The 23864-nt window shown below is 42.7% G+C and overlaps 2 long non-coding RNA genes across 2 annotated transcripts; one reads left to right on the top strand and one right to left on the bottom strand.

Annotated features, from left to right (window-relative positions):
- Positions 1–6579: 6579 nt before the first annotated feature.
- LOC119394448 (uncharacterized) lies at positions 6580–22486 on the top strand. The gene is made up of 4 exons (XR_005184139.2): positions 6580–6968; positions 7033–7095; positions 17746–17839; positions 22410–22486. It is a non-coding gene; the product is annotated as an uncharacterized LOC119394448 (long non-coding RNA).
- LOC119394449 (uncharacterized) lies at positions 8368–14853 on the bottom strand. The gene is made up of 4 exons (XR_005184141.2): positions 14700–14853; positions 14573–14635; positions 13007–13100; positions 8368–8453 (listed from the first exon to the last, which is right to left on the bottom strand). It is a non-coding gene; the product is annotated as an uncharacterized LOC119394449 (long non-coding RNA).
- Positions 22487–23864: the final 1378 nt, after the last annotated feature.

Here is a 23864-nt window from a genome sequence, read left to right as displayed (position 1 = left end):
GAGGGAGCATACGTGCATCGAAGACGCTTGGTGAAGTTATTGATATTAGTAATATAGGTCCTACATATCCACAAAAGGCAGGACTCAGGGGAAGACGGAACCTTTTGATGAAAAATTCGTAAACAGGGGGTGTGCTGGAGCCAATGTTTGTCAGCTCCAGCTTATGAATATTTCATCGCTTGTTATAGATACGCATAGAAAGGATACAGCGAGTGCTACTATGTTTTACATTAAACTATCGAGTCATACATTTATTTGCGTACCTCAGATACCCATAAGCTTTTTACGAAGTGTTGGTCATGCTGGGGCAGAAGAAAAACAAATGATTACAATAATAATAATATGAGAGATAGAATCAATGAATCAAAAAAGATAAGCCTGACCTATAAATGACGCCCCGCACTAAATATGCCCCAAAGAAGGACTTCCCCGGATATTGTTGCCCAGTGCAATTTGTAATTGAATTGCCTATTCTCCTGACGCCATGAAGGAGAAACAAACGCTTCTCGAGTTGTTCCTCATTCGAGATTGTACAAGAAAATTCGTTAGTCTCGCGAAGGGTGACACAAAAGTTCGCGATAACCTCAACAAAAATAACCAAAGGGCCCGTTTCCTATTAAGGTGCTGCTGGTAAATTTAGAAAGAAAGACACGCTTGAATTTTTTTTTAATTGCGTGCATTGGTAAGGAAGAGGCAGCACATTTCAAATTAGCACGTTCTGTTACACGTGAAAAAAATGACTACGCAGAAACCAGGTGACTTGATGAGCTGGATGTGCTTCCTGTTTGAAAATGATATCTCTGTTTATGAAATACATTGCCACGCGCACTAGTTGCATCATTTTTACGTATTCGGGTTTCACACACAAAACCTGTTAGCAGCGCTCCGCACGGATCGCGCCGCATTTTTCCGGAAACTTCGCGAATATTTGAAATTATTTTCTGAAGATTACGTGGAGCGCGCGAATAGTCGAGTTTATTCCAGAGCTAACCCGTGCACTAGCGATAACGCTGAAAGTTTCGATTGCTTCTGAATAAAAGACGACGCGTTCAGCCGATGATCAGATTACATACGCCCGACGCTCTGTTCGCCGCTATCAGTGTACCCGTGAAATAATTGTAGCGTGTCTTTTCATTTCCCGGGCACAAGTTCGCCCAAGCAAAAAGTTTAGTCTTGAACACGCCGACTGCTGCCTTCGTCAACGTCGCGAACACGTGAGAATATGAAGGCATCTAGAAACAAATGTGGCGTTTTTTTTTTCTAAGGCAGCCAGTTGCACTTTAACTTAAACTAAAAAGAAACGCCGTTTCCTGCTAGCGACAATATGGTGGAGCCTGCTCCAACACGTTTTTGCCAGTGTGTGCATGCCAACAAAATATCCTCAAATCTATATTGCGGCTGAAATCTATATTACCCACTATCGTCGGTAATCAGCAGTAAAACTTGGCTTTGGCTCTCATAGAATGGGACATATCATTCGGACTTGAATTAGCTCGTCAAAGAAGTCAAAAAATTGCAGCGAATGAACGATCTAGTAATATTTTGCAACAATATTAACATCATTCTTCTGCCTCCATCGGTGCCGTCTTTTGTTGCATGGCTGTAATGACGGTGACTGGTCTTGTAGAGCGAGTGGTCCTTCCGGCCAAAGGCGCACCATTCTAGACCACCGGCAGCATTTTCTTTTTCTTGGTATCTATTGAAGGCCTTCAAAAATGTTTCAGCTCTTCTTTTCCTTTTAGCTCATGTTATGCCATGCCATTTCGAATCACGCCTTCTTCTGCTGCTTCTTCAAGGAGTATATCAGTGTCCAATATTTTCATTTCAGTTGTTTGCTATTTCAAGTATACCGTCTTGGAGCGAAATAAGGTCATGACGCCGTAGCGCCAAAGTCTAAAAGAAACACCAAGAGGGAGAAAGAAGTAGGAAAGTCTGCTCTTTACTCAATCCATTTGAGTTTAGCGCTACAACATCGTATCTTTCAGTAAGGGCCAACTCGGCGAAGAAAAAGCAATTATGCAACGAAAGCACGATAGCACAGAAACTAGGACACGTATAAAACAGATTGGAAGCGGCCATATTCGTTGTTTTGGTCACATTTGTTGGCGCAGCGCTGGTTTAATGAATCTCGCTCATTTTGATTCGAACAAGTGATAGATTTGGCTCATTTTACGTTCAAAAAGGGCTTGTTGAGTTCCCATTACAACCAGGAATTGACCCATTTTGATTACAATTGTTTTAAAAGTGAAATGTACTTGGGCACGCTTTACGCTTCCGCGATATATAGCCCAGCTTCTGTTTCTTGATTTGGTCCTTTTATAAAAAAAAGCGCCACAAATGTGTACTTCATTATACAAATACCCCACTAATGGACTGTTCGAAGTGTCTCACCAATTTGTCGGAAACATATTGCTACGATACTGGGAGAACGCATGGAAGAAGAGGAGAACGACGCGGGGCACGAACTGTGATCTGCTCGATCCCCGGACTCTCGCATCCATCATCTCTTGTAAATAAACGCATCTCACCGTAACAGTATTGGTGGACGTGCTGGGTACAGCAAAGCGATCCCGGGTGAACGATCACGGAAGCGCTACATCTGGAGCTACGCCGAAGCCGCCGACTGGCCGGACTACCACCCCTCTCTATGGACCCGATTGCTGACGGCGACAACACGCGGTCTTCGTCTGGCGCTACATGGCCCCAACACATTGTGTCACGAACCTTCTCTGGTAAGGTTGGAGAAGACGTCGACGAATGGCTGAAACACTACAATCGTGTGAGTAGATACAACCATTGGGATTCGGCCTCCCGGTTGACCAACGTCGGATTGTTTCTTGAAGGAACGGCGTTGGTGTGGTTCGAGAACCACGAAGAAACAATAGCGACGTGGGAAGAGTTTCAGAAGGACATAGCGAGCTGCTTCGGGGACCCTTCAATGAAGAAGAAGCGCGCTGAGCAAACTTTAATGCAGCGTGCTCAAGTGCCCGGCGAGACTTGCACAACTTACTTTGAGGAGATCTTGAAATTGTGTAAGTCTGTAGACCCACGCATGAAAGAAGATGACAAGGTTGGGCATCTCCTCAAAGGGATTGCTGAAGATGTCTACAATTTCCTCATCGGAAAGGACACCTTGGAGTCTGTAGCGGACGTAATTCAACACTGCCGCACGTTTGAGACTCTGAAGGCTAGGCGCATCACTCCCAAGTTTGGTAGACTTGCCAACGTCACTACCGTTGCAAGTGTCGACGTCACTCCAACACCATCCTGCGATCTTGCCGCAACGATTAGACAAATCGTGCGCGAAGAACTTGGACGACGTGATGCTGTCACCCCGACAAGGGCACGTGCCAGTGATACCTCACTGTCATACGACGCAATGTGTGCTGCCGTTGATGCCCCGGTGTACGACGTGCCCCTATCAGAAGCACCGGAGCAACCAACCGACAACCTACATCGCCGTAGTGGTCTCCAGAACGTCTTCATCCAAACACCTTCAATGGTGTCCTCGTGGGACGATCACAGGTACACGGTGCCTCGTGGAAGGTTTGGTGACGTGCGTGAGGCCCCTGTGTGCTTCTACTGCGGTGTCCGTGGACATGTGGCTCGATTCTGCGCTCAAAGACGTCGCGCACCACAGCGCCACTACGAGGGACCACCGGCTTCTCCTCGACAAAACAGCTGGCGCGGTGGTATGCGCTCAGTGCGGGACACGTACGTCGGTAACGGCAAAATGCCCGCAGTGACACGCACGTCGGACGCAATTTCCACCAGAACTTCCGCAGCGACTCGCCCTCCTCCGTACGAAGCTTGACGCCCCCTACTGCGCGCCGGCGCCGTTCTCCGTCTCCTGGTCGCCGCGTCACTTCACTCTTAGAACAAAGGGCGTCGGGGTACTCCCTTTGTGAGAGTTTTGGCTTGTCCCGCTGGGCACTCCCTTTTCCGGGGTGAAACAACTCCCTCTAGACAGGGAGTGATTCAACGCCTCCTCATGGAGTACAGTACTCCGTCTGCGATAGAGTGAAAGCACTCCTCCGAGGGAGTAAAGCTATCACGTTAAAACAGCTTTGAAATAAAATTAATCGAGCACAGAAAATGGCACATTCATACGCGCACACATTCACGCAACCAAAACATGTAGAGCGCTCGCAACCGAAACGCATACATTAGAGGATTTTAGTCTGTCCGGCACACCGGTATACGCAAAATGCTTTGCACCAGAATACCGGGTGTGAACTGCGCATACGCACGCCCGGTAAACATGGCCGCGCCGCCGAAAGCGATTGCCGTCCACCGCGAATCTATCAAGTGGTCGTCGCGCGCTCTGTCGCTCGTTATCTCCGAACTGATGCTTTTATTTGCTTTAGGTTCACGTCCTTAAGCTTCGACAGCAAGGTATTCGTGTCGATTCGGCACCGTTTTCGAGAGCCATACTCAAATAATCAACGATGTAGGCTTAGCGAGTGACAATCACGGAATCTCGAAGGTCATACATTATGTATCGGTTAGTTGTTTTTATCCTCCATAGCTGGCGCAACTTGACGTGGCGGCAGCTACGGCACACAAAGCGGCTGCGAGAAAGAAAAATGTTGGCACTCGAACAGCGTTTCACGGAATAATTTCTGTAATGCTTATCTCTAGGGGTAATAAGAAAATGGATATCAATGTAAACACGCACATATGACAACACATACAAATCGCACACGACACAGGAATCGAACTCATGACCACAAGCACTGAGAGCAGACACTCTAACTACAACGCCACAGAGCCACCCCTTATGAAAATGAACTTTGCGAGTCTAATGTGCAACTAATGCACACCTAATGTGTCATTAGATTGACATTAGACCTGCAAAGCCTAATGTCCTTTAGCATCACGTGTGCATCAGACACTCAAATGACAATATGCACCAGGATTTCTGATGACAGAAGTACGCAGATTTTCCAATGCGTATCCTAATGCCAAAGCACATTACAGCTAAGAAATATATATTAAGCGTTCATCACCACTAAAAATTAAATATTCTAGTACTAATCGTAACAATTGCGAGGATTTTACATCCCAAAACCACAATACGACAGTGGCGTAGCCAGGGGGTGGCACATCGGGCCCGTGCCCCAACCACCCTCCCCCTCCCCACCCCTCGAAAGTTGTTTTGTCATGGCATACAGAGCCCAAAATGACATTCGACCACATCTGCCTGCCCGGCCCCCACTTCAGATCAAGGAGGTGCACCTCCCCCCCCCCCCCCAAAAAAAAAAAAATTCTGCCTACGCCCCTGCGATACGATTATGAGGCACGTCGTAGTGGAGGGCTCCGAAAATTTCGACCACTTGGGATTCTTTAACATGCACCTTAATCTAATTCAATTTCTTACAGATCTCAACATTCACGTTTTGTCTTTCAGAAATCTCAAACGCCAAACAGTTTGTATTGCAATAAATATTTCAATCATGTTTCAGTAGAAGATATAACATTGAGCACTAATAAGCATTGAGCACCTCAAGCACTAATAATAATAATAATAATAATAATAATAATAATAATAATAATAATAATAATAATAATGCTGGGATATTCCGTGCCAAAAGCACGATGTGGAGGCACGCTCTAATGGGGCATTCCGGATTAATTTCGACCACCTTGGGCGGATAAAACTTCAATATATATATATATTGAAGTTTTATCCGCCGGATATATTGAAGTGTTTACTAATTAACTAATTTTCATAGTGTCGCTCGCGTGCGGTGAAGCGATACCCCGAACAGTTACACAGAAGTGTAGGTTTTCCATTTGCCCGGAGGATGGGGGGTTGGCTTAATAGAACTGCAGTGCACTGTAATAGAACTGCGGACACTGAGGGAAGCACGAGAGATGAATCAGTCGGATCGTTGCAGTCAGAATTTGGAAGTGTATCATCAGCTACACGTTTTCAACAAAAATACGCCTGGGAGCAGTGGCTACCAACGTAGCCTCCCCCACCCCATTCTTCATTCCCCGTCGGCAAGTTCCGGCGAGCGGGGTACAGGGGGTGGGGGGGGGGCGGCGCCCATGCCTTTCATCCCGCAGCTGATGCTTCTGTTTCCTGTTACGCAGAGAAAGTAGAGGAATGGGCACCTGGTCAGATACACCCTTTCTCTTTTATTGTGCAGGAATGCATGCTATTCATACCTATCTACACACGGGCAAAGCCTGCAACCCTGAAACAAATCTGTGTTCGGCGCTTGTAGTACGCAAAAGCATTGCCTTTGAGATCTCTACTAGGGTGGTTAGAATCCAGCCACCCTACGTGTATCTTGCAGGGACTCAGTGATGACCGTCGCCTCGAGCGTGAGCAAAATTTTCTCTAATATGCCAAGAACAAAAAGTATAGTTTGAGAACTAAATACAAACAGTGATCAAATAGTACAGACGCACCTAAACTTGTGTGCAAAGCCATAAATACATTTAATTTGCAATACAAAAATTTCCTGTATGATAACACGACACTGCTGCCACCTATATTTTCTTTTTAGTCGAGCCTGTTAGTCGGCAGTTGCAACAGGCCTCGTTGTACTACAGGTGCTTCCCGCGAGCACATGTGCTTCGCAGTGACATCGTGACATATTTACCGTGTTGATAGATATTGTGTGCGTTTATTGTGTGCTTATCGTACTTGACATTCGTCGACTGGATATTTTGCGCGTTTCGGAACGTCCTCCCGCAAGTGGGGGATGATGCATCGTCGTTCGTCGCCACTCAGAACAGCCTCATCGGACGCGCAGCTTTGTCTCCGCGCTCAAAAGTGCTTTCTTGCTTCGTTTATCGATTACTCACGTTAATCGCGTGATTCAATATCGAGTGTACCTCCAAAGACAATCCACTTCCCAGTGCTGTGACAAGCGGCGACCGCGGTTGTACAGGAGCGGAAGCGTGAGCCTTTTGACGAGCGACTGTGAAGAATGCAAAGCCAGTGCCAAACTTCGGTAAGTTGAAGAAAGTCGCTGAACTAAGTAACTTGGTTATTCATTGCGTGATGCTGTTGTGCAGGAACCGATAGCCCGGGCGGCGTGTTGGCACAGCGAGGATGAGAACGAGAGACCCGATAGACACGTACGTTTGGTGCTTTGAGCGCACTTGTATTTACATCACCGTAAAAGCCGGTCGCCGATTGCGTTGATTACATGTTTGAAGGATGCGCGTTGCGGCTGCGCGATCCTATCCTTCGATCATGCAAGCCTCGTGTCATTGCGCTGTTATTCCTTGGATGTTTACTGCACGAGATCATCGCTTGAGAGTATTTATACAATCCCTTGTCGCCGTGAAGAAGTGTCTGCCTTTAAACATACGGGTCGGCCCTTAGCGTTTTCACGGTGGTGATACGAGAGGAGTTGACCAAACTCGGTAATAATGCGCAAAAGTGTCGCAACAGTGCGCACGTAGATAGAAAAACACACAGCCCTGTCACGCACACGCGATGATGGATATGTTTTTGTGGTTGCGTTCCCGAGTCCTTTTGTCGGAAATCCTTGTAATTGCTCCGTGGTTAGGATTTCAACGTAGCTGCATCATAAATGTTCTAAGGGAGCTCACTTGAAGTAAATGTATTTGAGTGAATTATGTTATGTACTGGTACTAAGTGTACACTCCAACAGCTGCGTGCTTAATTTGAAGAAGCACATGTTTATATGAAATAATGTTAGTAGAAGAATATGTAAATTCGATTAAGTTAAGCTAACTCATCCCTTATGAAAAAATTTAATGTGTAATAATAGACAGACTAATGTCTTTAGACATAAGAATCATTACACTGTCTAATGCCAGTCTAATGCGCTTTCTAATGCACACCTAATGCGAGTCTAATAGTAATTGGCCACCGTTAGTCTATAGAGTCATGACGTTTGAGTTTCTGATGACCATTGTCTAGCGTTAGTCTAAGGAGTCCTAATGAGTGAGTTTCTAATGGCCGTTGTCTAGTGAAACGCAATTGAACATATGCATTAGGTTGACATTAAACACCATATTGCAGACCTAGGCGTTATGCCAGCAACAGCATGTTTGCTGCACACAGGTCAATAAATATTTTTGTGGTTAACAATACAAAAGTGTGTATCTTTAGACGATTGTCACATAAACGCCAGCAGACCATTTCGAGCGATGACTAGATCACCATTGTTCTTTACACGTAACAGTCTTTCAAAGCCAGTCAATAATCTTGCAGGTCTATGATACACGCATTTGTAAACGAGCGCTAAATTGTCAACCTATTTAGTTTCTATAGGACAATAAATGGGGCTAGTTAGTTAAATTTTGTATTTCCTACGAAAGAGCTCTTTTGCAATCACAAATGAAATAAGACCAGGCGAAAGATTTCAGAAGAAAGCCCTTTTCTATTTAATTTCTGACTCAGCACTGACGATAGGGTCTCTTGTGCTGCACTGTCGTGGTGGTACAGTTGCTGTATTTGAAACCTGCAAGAGAGAGTGTTAATATTAGCTTGGCACTGAAGCATACAGCTTAGGGCAGCATGTAAACAGATGTTGCAATTTATGATTAATGCCTTTTTTTCAAAACAGTGGTACAATTTTTAACTGAATAATCCATCTGTATCAATGTCCAACTACATAGCCTTGGCTTCATGCTGCTTTGATCAAAAACATAAGAAAACAAACCCCTATATATCACTATATATCACTTCAGAGGGCTGTGGTTTCGTAGATTGGCCAGCTATTATAGACAGACCACTTAGCTCTGTTAGCTTCTTTGATATAACATTTCATAATAACGTCCTTTCGCTACTCAAATGGTACTCCATGCATGACCGCTGCATGCATCAGTGAGCCTATTCCACCTCCTTTGTTTTAAACGAAACTATCACAGAACAATTTGTAGCTCATGCTCAGCTTGTGCAAGGTGAATCTGAGCAATAGGAAAGTGGAATGTGGAGCTGAGTCTTGGTAAAACAGCTAGAGAAATGCTAAATTCTAGTGAAAAGAATCATGAAATGGTGGGTTCTGTAAGAACCTACAATATATTTTACCGATATGCATGCTGTAACAAGTTATGGGTCATTTCTACAACAATTTTAAAAACAAGGCATTAGGGAAAGCGAGCCAAAGCATTTTTGTATTATTACCCCTGGTGACTTTTGCATATTATTCGATAGCTAAAGGTACATTCATTATGTACCTTGAAGAGGCGACAAAAGTTTTATGAAAATGGAAATATTTGTTCCCGGTTCCATGCTTTAAAGTACACATTTACAATGTTAGCTAGCAAATATTGCATAGTTATGAAATTGATCACTTGTCTTTTAGAAAAACAGAAGAATCCACATTGGAGTGCGTCTGTACTTGTTGAACATCTTGACAGGATAGCACAGCTACTCAAGGAAAGAGCACATAGCAGAGCTAAACTCAAAACTAACCTTTTTTAGAAATCACGCAGACGCTTAAAATATCATCTGAACCCAAGTGTTCGCACAGAGATAACATCATCTACAGTGCATGTGCAAACAGCAAAATGGAATAATCAAACGTACACCCAGGAGGAAAGAGGATCACGAGCTAAGACACCGACACAGAAAGAAGAGAGGAGCATTGTCCGTGTATTAGCTCGCGCTCCTGTTCCCTCCTGAGTATGTACCAAAATGCCCAGTTACAAGTATTGCTAAAATGTACACCCTTCCACAATAGTATGAATTCATTCGACAATTAAAGCTCCCTGTCAAACAAGGTTATTCAAGGCACCATCACACAGTGCATTACACTTCTCTTTCTGTGGTAGGCCTCAACCTGTGTCGTGAACTGTGCGATATACACAGATTCCTGGTATCTTTATAGATTGTGGGGTGATAATGTTCCAAAAATGTGATGAAACATATGAGTATCCGATGCCTTCTAATGAAGGCTATCTCCGATTCAGATTACCAAACTCTCAGGCTTATCGATCATCTGACAACAATGCTTTGTTAGAAGGAAATGGGTACTCCCATGTTGCACGACATTGCTTAAAACATGGTTGCACCACAACCTATAAAAACACCATAAACCTGTACATAGCAGTAAGGTCAGAACAGGGACTATTAAGGCCCACGACATAGAAAAATAGAGCAATGGAATACGCTGTGAAAGTGTGGCCTACAGCTTTGCATGAAAGTCAATTTTCAATGTTGCATCACTTCATAACATAGCGGTACAATATATGTTTCATTGCCTCCTTTTGCTGTTTGTCAATGCCTGTAGATGACGTCATCTATGCAAGAACTTGTGGTTACACATAATACTGAAACGTTAATACTTATCGTAGAGACATGTGAAGGCAGGACGAGGAGGGACACACAAAGGTGCTAACAATTTATTTGGACTCAGATCATACATATTTATAATTTTAAGGAAAGAAAAACTCAGGCATGCGCAGGCACAGCTGTGTCCAGGAAAAATAGTTCTTTCTTTGTTAAATATAATGACGGCACACTAACACAATCTTGGCAAAGATAATGAATAGTTGCTGATTCAATAATTAATCCAATGTACAGTATAGTATTATCACTGTGTGGCTAACCGGCAACTGCTGCCTCTTTTTGCATTGTTGCAGTGTTCCCTGAGCCTTCCTTTGAGACAATGGCCCATTTTCCCTAGATAATGCTTACCCCATAATAGGGGTATCTCATAAACGATGCCTTCTTTGCAAAGCATGTAACGTACGTGTCCTGCGATTCTTATTCCAGCCAAGCCTCCTTTGAGCGACTGCATGGGTTGGTGCTTTTGCATAGTTTAGTATGCTTATTTGAAACCGGGATCACAACGCTGATGTTTGTCTTAGCACCAACCATGTTTATGCTGTCGGATATCCTGTGTGGCATAGCAGAAACATATTTTGGCGATCAAGATTCGGCGTTGTTTTGGCCTAGCAACTGTAAGGTGGTTTTCTGAGTAGGGCTTCTGCAACCGGTACAGCAAGGGGAGCAGGATATCCTGCTTGCATCCACAAGCAGGATATAATTAAGGCTCGTCCACAAGAAATGGGAACAGGATTTTTTAAGGCGTTATCGAGGCAGTGTCAGACAATGCACCTTTTTACCATTATTTAGTGGGATGAACTAAAAGGTAAGAATGGCTTGTTTCCCCTCAGTGCGCATGACTAGCACATGCAGTTTTTATGCATATTAAATCGTACATTCAGGAACCTGATAGTACAATACTCGCCCGATGCTCGAGGGTAAGCACCATTGGGTGTAAGTAATCACGTGCAAGTGTTACGATGTTAGTGGCTTCAGATTCGACAGAACCTTTGTGGTAATCTATAAAGAAAGAGGTAGTCATCCTCATATCGTAAAACCCCTGTGCTTGTACATTGCACTAAAAAATCCTGTTCCCATTTCTTTTGGATGAGCCTTAATTTCAAGAACTCACCGGATGCCAGCAGGATATCCTGCCCCTGTTTCTGTACCGGTTGCAGAAGCCCTACTAAGAAAACCACCTTGCATTTGCCAGGCAAAAAAAAGACTAATCGTGATGGGCGACGAATTTTTGCCACTATGCCATATTTGCACGGGATATCCGTCAACATAAAAACGGTTGGTGCTTGGGTAAACATCAGCATTGTGTTCATGGCCTCAAATCAGGATTCTAAGCTAAGCAAAAGCAGCAACCCAGATACTCACAAGGACACCTGGCTGCATTAAGAATCACAGGACACATTATATGCCCTGCAAAGAAGGCGCCGTTTAACAGATACCCCTATCATATGGTAAGCGTTATGTAGGGCAAATGAGGTAGTGTCTCAAAAAAAAGAAAGGCTCAGGGAACGCTGAAACAACGTAAAGAAAGGCAGCGATGACTGGTCAGCTACACATTTGAGCACAACTTTGCTTTACACTTTGATGAGAGTTTTCATTGTGCATAGGCACATTGACAAACTACTACATTGATCATTGAATCAGCAACTATTAATAATGTTAGCTGAGATTGTGTTAGTGTGCCATCACTATCTTTAACAAAGAAAGAACAATTTTTCTTTCGTGCAGCTGTGCCTGTCCATGCCTGAGTTTTTGTTTTCTTTTTGTTCAATGCATAAGTAAGTGTGATCCACGTGCAAATAAGTAATTGTTAAAAATTTAGCACCTGTGCATGTTTCTCCTTCTTGTGCCATCTTCACAGGTCTCTATGCTAAACCTAAGGATGTCTTACCATGAAGGCCAGATGTCAACCCTTGATAACATTTTTTTTTAAGTTTTCTCACTCTGCTCCAAACTACATGGCAAAAAAAATCACTAGAAATCCACTGATTTCTTGAATAATGCAATACTTGTATTTTTATAGTTAGCAAACAGAGTTCCATAATTATGACACTGTCTTCTTTTTCATTTCTGTGATTTACACACAAAACTGACAAAAGTTTAGGATTTTTCAAGATGCTACCTTCCTGCAACCAATGGGGAGCATGAAAACCTATATCAGCGCTACAAAACTTCTCGCATTGTCTATTGTGGCTTCAGATTTCATTTCTTTCTCAATGTTATTTTGCAATGGCCCTCGAAAATTCTGAAGGTAAAAGGTAGCATCGCAACAATACACATAACAACATGATTATAAGTAAGATTTCCCCGCACAGTTTCATGGCAATCCAAACAAAACAGATGTTCGGTGGAAGATGGAGGACGCTTGAAGAGACAAAATGTCCTCAAAGAGGTTATGTCGCTGCAGCCAACTTTTCAACAAGTAGACTTGCCTTCGTCAAGACAGCAACGTCAAGAAGCACCAGTTGCTCCCTTTATGAAGACAACTTCAAGTGTCAAAACGTTGGCTCTGGCGTCATTCCATGTTCAAGGATTACAAACTAAATAATACAAAATATTGCATGCTCCATGTTCAACGGATACAAACTAAATAATAAATATGCACTGCACTAAAGTGCAGGAAATAGGTTTCCCACACCTAAGCTAAGGGCCAGTATATGCTATATTTCAATATGTGCTACGTGTCAAAACTGTCCCATTGTAGTGACAAAAAGAGATTCCTACCACTCAATATGGCTTGTCTGGGCTTGCAGGAAGACCGCTCCTATCTTGCACTGCAATCTGTCCTCTGTGTCGGTGCCGTGAACAGCTGTCATCGCTGATCCATACATGACAGATACCACAAAAGATTATTTTCACACAAAACAAACCCTACCACACACAGATAGGGAGTACCGAACATGTCTTCTGGCAAATAAGTGTATATCGATACATTAAAAAAGTTGATCCTTGAAAGAAGGGATCAGGGCACAATCAGAACAGGTATTAGTGGACTAGCCACTTCTTGCAGACTATCGAAAGAGTGGCACTGCATGTCCAACATTCACACATGTACGTAATAAGCATGACCCAGAACAGGCATATGGGTGATCCACATGACAAAAACATTTGAAAAGAGTGCATGGTGCATGAGCACATGGTGCAAGGTGGGAACGAGCCATACATATGTATTGCGTCAATTTAGGAGACACATTTTTGGTACTCCAAAGCGAATTCACATTTAGCGTGTCTTGTTCACTTGAGCTATCTGGTTTTTTTTAGTTATGTAAGCCCTTCACAAAACCAATAACATTCTGCAACTTTCTGAGAACTTCTGGAAACATATGAATATATAAGAATTTAGATCTTTTTCTTTTAATTCGTGACCTTACAAAGCTACAAAGCTAAATAAATACTAAATCACTGAATACTACACCTTGGTTATGCATCCTCATACAAGTAAGAGGGCAATATCGGTACCATGCTGATGTAAAAAAGAAAGCGTGAAAATACAATGACTTAAACCAACCCACAATCAAGCAACGTTCTCACAACATGAGCACAGTCTAAATTATTCGTGATGGAGAAGCTGGTGTGCTTCCAGCAGCAAAGAAAAAATATATAATGGCAGAAAAGAAGTTCACGCACTTTTCTCAAACACAAATACTGCACCAAAGAGTGGCATGAGTTAGCTTAACTTAATCGAATTTACATATTCTTCTACTAACATTATTTCACATAAACATGTGCTTCTTCAAATTAAGCACGCAGCTGTTGGAGTGTACACTTAGTACCAGTACATAACGTAATTCACTCAAATACATTTACTTCAAGTGAGCTCCCTTAAAACATTTATGATGCAGCTACGTTGAAATCCTAACCACGGAGCAATTACATGGATTTCCGACAAAAGGACTCGGGAACGCAACCACAAAAACATATCCATCATCGCGTGTGCGTGACAGGGCTGTGTTTTTCTATCTACGTGCGCACTGTTGCGCCACTTTTGCGCATTATTACCGAGTTTGGTCTACTCCTCTCGTATCACCACCGTGAAAACGCTAAGGGACGACCCGTATGTTTAAAGGCAGACACTTCTTCACGGCGACAAGGGATTGTATAAATACTCTCAAGCGATGATCTCGTGCAGTAAACATCCAAGGAATAACAGCGCAATGACACGAGGCTTGCATGATCGAAGGATAGGATCGCGCAGCCGCAACGCGCATCCTTCAAACATGTAATCAACGCAATCGGCGACCGGCTTTTACGGTGATGTAAATACAAGTGCGCTCAAAGCACCAAACGTACGTGTCTATCGGGTCTCTCGTTCTCATCCTCGCTGTGCCAACACGCCGCCCGGGCTATCGGTTCCTGCACAACAGCATCACGCAATGAATAACCAAGTTACTTAGTTCAGCGACTTTCTTCAACTTACCGAAGTTTGGCACTGGCTTTGCATTCTTCACAGTCGCTCGTCAAAAGGCTCACGCTTCCGCTCCTGTACAACCGCGGTCGCCGCTTGTCACAACACTGGGAAGTGGATTGTCTTTGGAGGTACACTCGATATTGAATCACGCGATTAACGTGAGTAATCAATAAACGAAGCAAGAAAGCACTTTTGAGCGCGAAGACAAAGCTGCGCGTCCGATGAGGCTGTTCTGAGTGGCGACGAACGACGATGCATCATCCCCCACTTGCGGGAGGACGTTCCGAAACGCGCAAAATATCCAGTCGACGAATGTCAAGTACGATAAGCACACAATAAACGCACACAATATCTATCAACACGGTAAGCATGTCACCGCGAAGCACATGTGCTCGCGGGAAGCACCTGTAGTACAACGAGGCCTGTTGCAACTGCCGACTAACAGGCTCGACTAAAAAGAAAATGTAGGTGGCAGCAGTGTCGTGTTATCATACAGGAAATTTTTGTATTGCAAATTAAATGTATTTATGGCTTTGCACACAAGTTTAGGTGCGTCTGTACTATTTGATGACTGTTTGTGTTTAGTTTTACGACTATACTTTTTGTTCTTGGCATATTAGAGAAAATTTTGCTCACGCTCGAGGCGACGGTCATCACCGAGTCCCTGCAAGATACACGCAGGGTGGCTGGATTCTAACCACCCTAGTACAGATCTCAAAGGCAATGCTTTTGCGTACTACAAGCGCCGAACACAGATTTGTTTCAGGGTTGGAGGCTTTGCCCGTGTGTAGATAGGTATGAATAGCATGCATTCCTGCACAATAAAAGAGAAAGGGTGTATCTGACCAGGTGCCCATTCCTCTACTTTCTCTGCGTAACAGGAAACAGACGCGTCAGCTGCGGGATGAAAGGCATGGGCGCCCCCCCCCCCCACCCCCTGTACCCCGTTCGCCGGAACTTGCCGACGGGGAATGAAGAATGGGGTGGGGGATGGGGGAGGCTACGTTGGTAGCCACTGCTCCCAGGCGTATTTTTGTTGAAAACGTGTAGCTGATGATACACTTCCAAATTCTGACTGCAACGATCCGACTGATTCATCTCTCGTGCTGCCCTCAGTGTCCGCAGTTCTATTACAGTGCACTGCAGTTCTATTAATCCAACCCCCCATCCTCCGGGCAAATGGAAAACCTACACTTCTGTGTAACTGTTCGGGGTATCGCTTCACCGCACGCGAGCGACACTATAAAAATTAGTTAATTAGTAAACGCTTCAATATATCCGGTGGATAAAACTTCAATATATATATTGAAGTTTTATCCGCCCAAGGTGGTCGAAATTAATCCGGAATGCCCCATTAGAGCGTGCCTCCACATCGTGCTTTTGGCACGGAATATCCCAGCAATATTATTATTATTATTATTATTACTATTATTATTATTATTATTATTATTATTATTATTATTATTATTATTATTAGTGATTGAGGTGCTCAATGCTCATTAGTGCTCAATGTTATATCTCCTACTGAAACATGATTGAAATATTTATTGCAATACAAACTGTTTGGCGTTTGAGATTTCTCAAAGACAAAACGTGAATGTTGAGATCTGTAAGAAATTGAATTAGATTAAGGTGCATGTTAAAGAATTCCAAGTGGTCGAAATTTTCTGAGCCCTCCACTACGACGTGCCTCATAATCGTATCGCAGGGGCGTAGGCAGAAATTGTTTTTTTTTTGGGGGGGGGGGGGGAGGTGCACCTCTGTGATCTGAAGTGGTGGCCGGGCAGGCAGATGTGGTCGAATGTCATTTTGGGCTCTGTATGCCATGACAAAAAAAACTTTCGAGGGGTGGGGAGGGGGAGGGTGGTTGGGGCACGGGCCCGATGTGCCACCCCCTGGCTACGGCACTGTCGTATCGTGGTTTTGGGATGTAAAATCCTCGCAATTGTTACGATTAGTACTAGAATATTTCATTTTTAGTGGTGATGAACGCTTAATATATATTTCTTAGCTGTAATGTGCTTTGGCATTAGGATACGCATTGGAAAATCTGCGTACTTCTGTCATCAGAAATCCTGGTGCATATTGTCATTTGAGTTTCTGATGCACACATGATGCTAAAGGACATTAGGCTTTGCAGGTCTAATGTCAATCTAATGACACATTAGGTGTGCATTAGTTGCACATTAGACTCGCAAAGTTCATTTTCATAAGGGATGCCACTCTTTGGTGCAGTATTCGTGTTTGAGAAAAGTGCGTGAACTTCTTTTCTGCCATTATATATTTTTTGTTTGCTGCTGGAAGCACACCAGCTTCTCCATCACGAATAATTTAGACTGTGCTCATGTTGTGAGAATGTTGCTTGATTGTGGGTTGGTTTAAGTCATTGTATTTTCACGCTTTCCTTTTTACATCAGCATGGTACCGATATTGCCCTCTTACTTGTATGAGGATGCATAACCAAGGTGTAGTATTCAGTGATTTAGTATTTATTTAGCTTTGTAAGGTCATGAATTAAAAGAAAGAGATCTAAATTCTTATATATTCATATGTTTCCAGAAGTTCTCAGAAAGTTGCAGAATGTTATTGGTTTTGTGAAGGGCTTACATAACTAAAAAAAATCAGATAGCTCAAGTGAACAAGACACGCTAAATGTGAATTCGCTTTAGAGTACCAAAAATGTGTTTCCTAAATTGACGCAATACATATGTATGGCTCCTTCCCACCTTGCACCATGTGCTCATGCTCATGCCCATGCACTCTTTGCAAATGTTTTTGTCATGTGGATCACCCATATGCATGTTCTGGGTCATGCTTATTACGTACATGTGTGAATGTTGGACATGCAGTGCCACTCTTTCGATAGTCAGCAAGAAGTGGCTAGTCCACTAATACCTGTTCTGATTGTGCCCTGATCCCTTCTTTCAAGGATCAACTTTTTTAATGTATCGATATACACTTGCCTGAAGACATGTCTGGTACTCGCTATCTGTGTGTGGTAGGGTTTATTTTGTGTGAAAATAATCTTTTGTGGTATCTGTCATGTATGGATCAGCGATGACAGCTGTTCACGGCACCGACACAGAGGACAGATTGCAGTGCAAGATAGGAGCGGTCTTCCTGCAAGCCCAGACAAGCCATATTGAGTGGTAGGAATCTCTTTTTATCACTACAATGCGACAGTTTTGACACGTAGCACATATTGAAATATAGCATATACTGGCCCTTAGCTTAGGTGTGGGAAACCTATTTCCTGCACTTTAGTGCAGTGCATATTATTTAGTTTGTATCCGTTGAACATGGAGCATGGTATATTTTGTATTATTTAGTTTGTAATCCTTGAACATGGAATGACGCCAGAGCCAACGTTTTGACACTTGAAGTTGTCTTCATAAAGGGAGCAACTGGTGCTTCTTGACGTTGCTGTCTTGACGAAGGCAAGTCTACTTGTTGAAAAGTTGGCTGCAGCGACATAACCTCTTTGAGGACGTTTTGTCTCTTCAAGCGTCCTCCATCTTCCACCGAACATCTGTTTTGTTTGGATTGCCATGAAACTGTGCGGGGAAATCTTACTTATAATCATGTTGTTATGTGTATTGTTGCGATGCTAGCTTTTACCTTCAGAATTTTCGAGGGCCATTGAAAAATAACATTGAGAAAGAAATGAAATCTGAAGCCACAATAGACAATGCGAGAAGTTTTGTAGCGCTGATATAGGTTTTCATGCTCCCCATTGGTTGCAGGAAGGTAGCATCTTGAAAAATCCTAAAATTTTGTCAGTTTTGTGTGTAAATCACAGAAATGAAAAAGAAGACAGTGTCATAATTATGGAACTCCGTTTGCTAACTATAAAAATACAAGTATTGCATTATTCAAGAAATCAGTGGATTTCTAGTGATTTTTTTTTGCCATGTAGTTTGGAGCAGAGTGAGAAAACTTAAAAAAATAATGTTATCAAGGGTTGACATCTGGCCTTCATGGTAAGACATCCTTAGGTTTAGCATAGAGACCTGTGAAGATGGCACAAGAAGGAGAAACATGCACAGGTGCTAAATTTCAACAATTACTTATTTGCACGTGGATCACACTTACTTATGCATTGAACAAAAAGAAAACAAAAACTCAGGCATGGACAGGCACAGCTGCACGAAAGAAAAATTGTTCTTTCTTTGTTAAAGATAGTGATGGCACACTAACACAACCTCAGCTAACATTAATAATAGTTGCTGATTCAATGATCAATGTAGTAGTTTGTCAATGTGCCTATGCACAATGAAACTCTCATCAAAGTGTAAAGCAAAGTTGTGCTCCAATGTGTAGCTGACCAGTCATCGCTGCCTTTCTTTACATTGTTTCAGCGTTCCCTGAGCCTTTCTTTTTTTTGAGACACTACCTCATTTGCCCTACATAACGCTTACCACATGATAGGGGTATCTGGTAATCGGCGCCTTCTTTGCATGGCACGTAATGTGTCCTGTGATTCTTAATGCAGCCAGGCGTCCTTGTGAGTATCTGGGTTGCTGCTTTTGCTTAGCTTAGAATCCTGATTTGAGGCCATGAGCACAATGCTGATGTTTACCCAAGCACCAACCGTTTTTATGTTGACGGATATCCCGTGCAAATATGGCATAGTGGCAAAAATTCGTCATCCATCAAGATTAGTCTTTTTTTTTTGCCTGGCAAATGCAAGGTGGTTTTCTGAGTAGGGCTTCTGCAACCGGTACAGAAACAGGGGCAGGATATCCTGCTTGCATCCGGTGAGTTCTTGAAATTAAGGCTCATCCAAAAGGAATGGGAACAGGATTTTTTAGTGCAATATACAAGCACAGGGGTTTTAAGATATGAGGATGACTACCCCTTTCTTTATAGATTACCACAAAGGTTCTGTCGAATCTGAAGCCACTAACATCGTAACACTTGCACTTGATTACTTACACCCAATGGTGCTTACCCTCGAGCATCGGGCGAGTATTGTACTATCAGGTTCCTGAATGTATGATTTAATATGCATAAAAACTGCATGTGCTAGTCATACGAACTGAGGGGAAACAAGCCATTCTTACCTTTTAGTTTTAGTTCCTCCCACTAAATAATGGTAAAAAGGTGCATTGTCTGACACTGCCTCGATAACGCCTTAAAAAATCCTGTTCCCATTTCTTGTGGACGAGCCTTAATTATATCCTGCTTGTGGATGCAAGCAGGATATCCTGCTCCCCTTGCTGTACTGGTTGCAGAAGCCCTACTCAGAAAACCACCTTACAGTTGCTAGGCCAAAACAAAGCCGAATCTTGATCGCCGAAATATGTTTCTGCTATGCCACATCTGCATAGGATATCCTACAACATAAACATGGTTGGTGCTAAGACAAACATCAGCGTTGTGATCCCGGTTTCAAATAAGCATACTAAACTATGCAAAAGCACCAACCCATGCAGTTGCTCAAAGGAGGCTTGGCTGGAATAAGAATCGCAGGACACGTACGTTACATGCTTTGCAAAGAAGGCATCGTTTATGAGATACCCCTATTATGGGGTAAGCATTATCTAGGGAAAATGGGCCATTGTCTCAAAGGAAGGCTCAGGGAACACTGCAACAATGCAAAAAGAGGCAGCAGTTGCCGGTTAGCCACACAGTGATAATACTATACTGTACATTGGATTGATTATTGAATCAGCAACTATTCATTATCTTTGCCAAGATTATGTTAGTGTGCCGTCACTATATTTCACAAACAAAGAACTATTTTTCCTGGACGCAGCTGTGCCTGCGCATGCCTGAGTTTTTCTTTCCTTAAAATTATAAATATGTATGATCTGAGTCCAAATAAATTACTTGAAAGTTAGCACCTTTGTGTGTCCCTCCTCGTCCTGCCTTCACATGTCTCTACGATAAGTATTAACGTTTCAGTATTATGTGTAACCACAAGTTCTTGAATAGATCACGTCATCTACAGGCATTGACAAACAGCAAAAGGAGGCAATGAAACATATATTCTACCGCTATGTTATGAAGTGATGCAACATTGAAAATTGACTTTCATGCAAAGCTGTAGGCCACACTTTCACAGTGTATTCCATTGCTCTATTTTTCTATGTCGTGGGCCTTAATAGTCCCTGTTCTGACCTTACTGCTATGTACAGGTTTATGGTGTTTTTAAAGGTTGTGGTGCAACCATGTTTTAAGCAATGTTGTGCAACATGGGAGTACCCATTTCCTTCTAACAAAGCATTGTTGTCAGATGATCGATAAGCCTGAGAGTTTGATGATCTGAATCGGAGATAGCCTTCATTAGAAGGCATCGGATACTCATATGTTTCATCACATTTTTTGGAACATTATCACCCCACAATCTATAAAGATACCAGGAATCTGTGTACATCGCACAGTTCACGACACAGGTTGAGGCGTACCACAGAAAGAGAAGTGTAATGCACTGTGTGATGGTGCCTTGAATAACCTTGTTTGACAGGGAGCTTTAATTGTCGAATGAATTCATACTATTGTGGAAGGGTGTACATTTTAGCAATACTTGTAACTGGGCATTTTGGTACATACTCAGGAGGGAACAGGAGCGCGAGCCAATACACGGACAATGCTCCTCTCTTCTTTCTGTGTCGGTGTCTTAGCTCGTGATCCTCTTTCCTCCTGGGTGTACGTTTGATTATTCCATTTTGCTATTTGCACATGCACTGTAGATGATGTTATCTCTGTGCGAACACTTGGGTTCAGATTATATTTTAAGCGTCTGCGTGATTTCTAAAAAAGGTTAGTTTTGAGTTTAGCTCTGCTATGTGCTCTTTCCTTGAGTAGCTGTGCTATCCTGTCAAGATGTTCAACAAGTACCGACGCACTCCAATGTGGATTCTTCTGTTTTTCTAAAAGACAAGTGATCAATTTCATAACTATGCAATATTTGCTAGCTAACATTGTAAATGTGTACTTTAAAGCATGGAACCGGGAAAAAATATTTCCATTTTCATAAAACTTTTGTCGCCTCTTCAAGGTACATAATGAATGTACCTTTAGCTATCGAATAATAAGCAAAAGTCATCAGGGGTAATAATACAAAAATGCTTTGGCTCGCTTTCCCTAATGCCTTGTTTTCAAAATTTTTGTAGCAATGACCCATAACTTGTTACAGCATGCATATCGGTAAAATATATTGTAGGTTCTTACAGAACCCACCATTTCATGATTCTTTTCACTAGAATTTAGCATTTCTCTAGCTGTTTTACCAAGACTCAGCTCCACATTCCACTTTCCTATTGCTCAGATTCACCTTGTTCAAGCTGAGCATGAGCTACAAATTGTTCTGTGATAGTTTTGTTTAAAACAAAGGAGGTGGAATAGGCTCACTGATGCATGCAGCAGTCATGCATAGAGTACCATTTGAGTAGCGAAAGGACGTTATTATGAAATGTTACATCAAAGAAGCTAACAGAGCTAATTGGTCTGTCTAGAATAGCTGGCCAATCTACGAAACCACAGCCCTCTGAAGTGATATATAGTGGTTTGTTTTCTTATGTTTTTGATCAAAGCAGCATGAAGCCAAGGCTATGTAGTTGGACATTGATACAGATGGATTATTCAGTTAAAATGGTAAAAATTATACCACTGCTCTGAAAAAAAGGCATTAATCATAAATTGCAACATCTGTTCACATGCTGCCCTAAGCTGTATGCTTCAGTGCCAAGCTAATATTAACACTCTCTCTTGCAGGTTTCAAATACAGCAACTGTACCACCACGACAGTGCAGCACAAGAGACCCTATCGTCAGTGCTGAGTCAGAAATTAAATAGCGCTTTCTTCTGAAATCTTTCGCCTGGTCTTATTTCGTTTGTTTGTGATTTCAAAAGAGCTCTTTCGTAGGAAATACAAAATTTAACTAACTAGCCCCATTTATTGTCCTATAGAAACTAAATAGGTTGACAATTTAGCGCTCGTTTACAAATGCGTGTATCATAGACCTGAAAGATTGTTGACTGGCTTTGAAAGACTGTTACGTGTAAAGAACAATGGTGATCTAGTCATTGCTCGAAATGGTCTGCTGGTGTTTATGTGACAATCGTCTAAAGCATACACACTTTTGTATTGTTAACCACAAAAATATTTATTGACCTGTGTGCAGCAAACATGCTGTTGCTGGCATAAGGCCTAGGTCTGCAATATGGTGTTTAATGTCAACCTAATGCATATGTTCAATTGCGTTTCACTTGACAACGGCCATTAGAAACTCACGCAATAGGACTCCATAGACTAACACTAGACAATGGTCATCAGAAACTCTAACGTCATGACTCTATAGACTAACGGTGGCCAATTACTATTAGACTCGCATTAGGTGTGCATTAGAAAGCGCATTAGACTGGCATTAGACAGTGTAATGATTCTTATGTCTAAAGACATTAGTCTGTCTATTAATACACATTAAATTTTTTCATGAGGGACCGCATGCTTCGTTGACTTTTCACGGCCTTATATATTTACAAAGTGGTTTGCAACGAGAGGGCGGAGCTTGCTACTTCTTTTTTTTTGCATCATCAGCGTGTGTTTGCGCGTGGATTAGGTTAGTAAATAGTTAGCGCGGCGCCATGAACTCACGAAGGCCACCGTTAGCACCTTCAGCTCCGACTTCTGTTCGTCGTTTGTCGTGCCGCAAGAGAAATGATAAACGTGTGTTTTTTGTGTGTTCACCATACATCGTGGATGTCTCGCTCGCCCAAAAAATTGCTCATACCGGCGTGAAAAGTACCTTTATATAGCGAAACTCACGTATGTGTATTCTACGAGCGTGTGCTGTTGGAGCAGTTTTGGTTATTTTTGCCGCGAGCTGCAAGTGTCGGCAGTGCGTTCTCAGCTGTTCGAAGACCATCATATGTCGCATATTTTTGTTACATACGTCGATGTCAGAGTTCCAACGGTATTTTAGCGTGCACCTATACAAGCATGTGCATTTATTGCGCGTGTAGGTGCTGTTGCGATCTGCACGCAGGGTCAGCGGCACCTCTGAGTAGTTAGACGAATATTTGCGTGATGAGCACTTACGCGCGCTGAAGCACGACATATAGTGCTTCTGAATTAGTCATAGTCAGTATTTATTTGCTTTCATACTCGGAGACTAGCTACCTTTTACTAAGTAACCTTTACTCTTCCGTATCACGCCGCCGTTCAAA

This window comes from Rhipicephalus sanguineus, chromosome 5 (assembly GCF_013339695.2).
Source record: "Rhipicephalus sanguineus isolate Rsan-2018 chromosome 5, BIME_Rsan_1.4, whole genome shotgun sequence".
Classification (NCBI taxonomy): Eukaryota; Metazoa; Arthropoda; class Arachnida; order Ixodida; family Ixodidae; genus Rhipicephalus; species Rhipicephalus sanguineus.
Note: the sequence above shows the minus strand (reverse complement) of the source record. Positions and strands in the feature narration are given on the sequence as shown.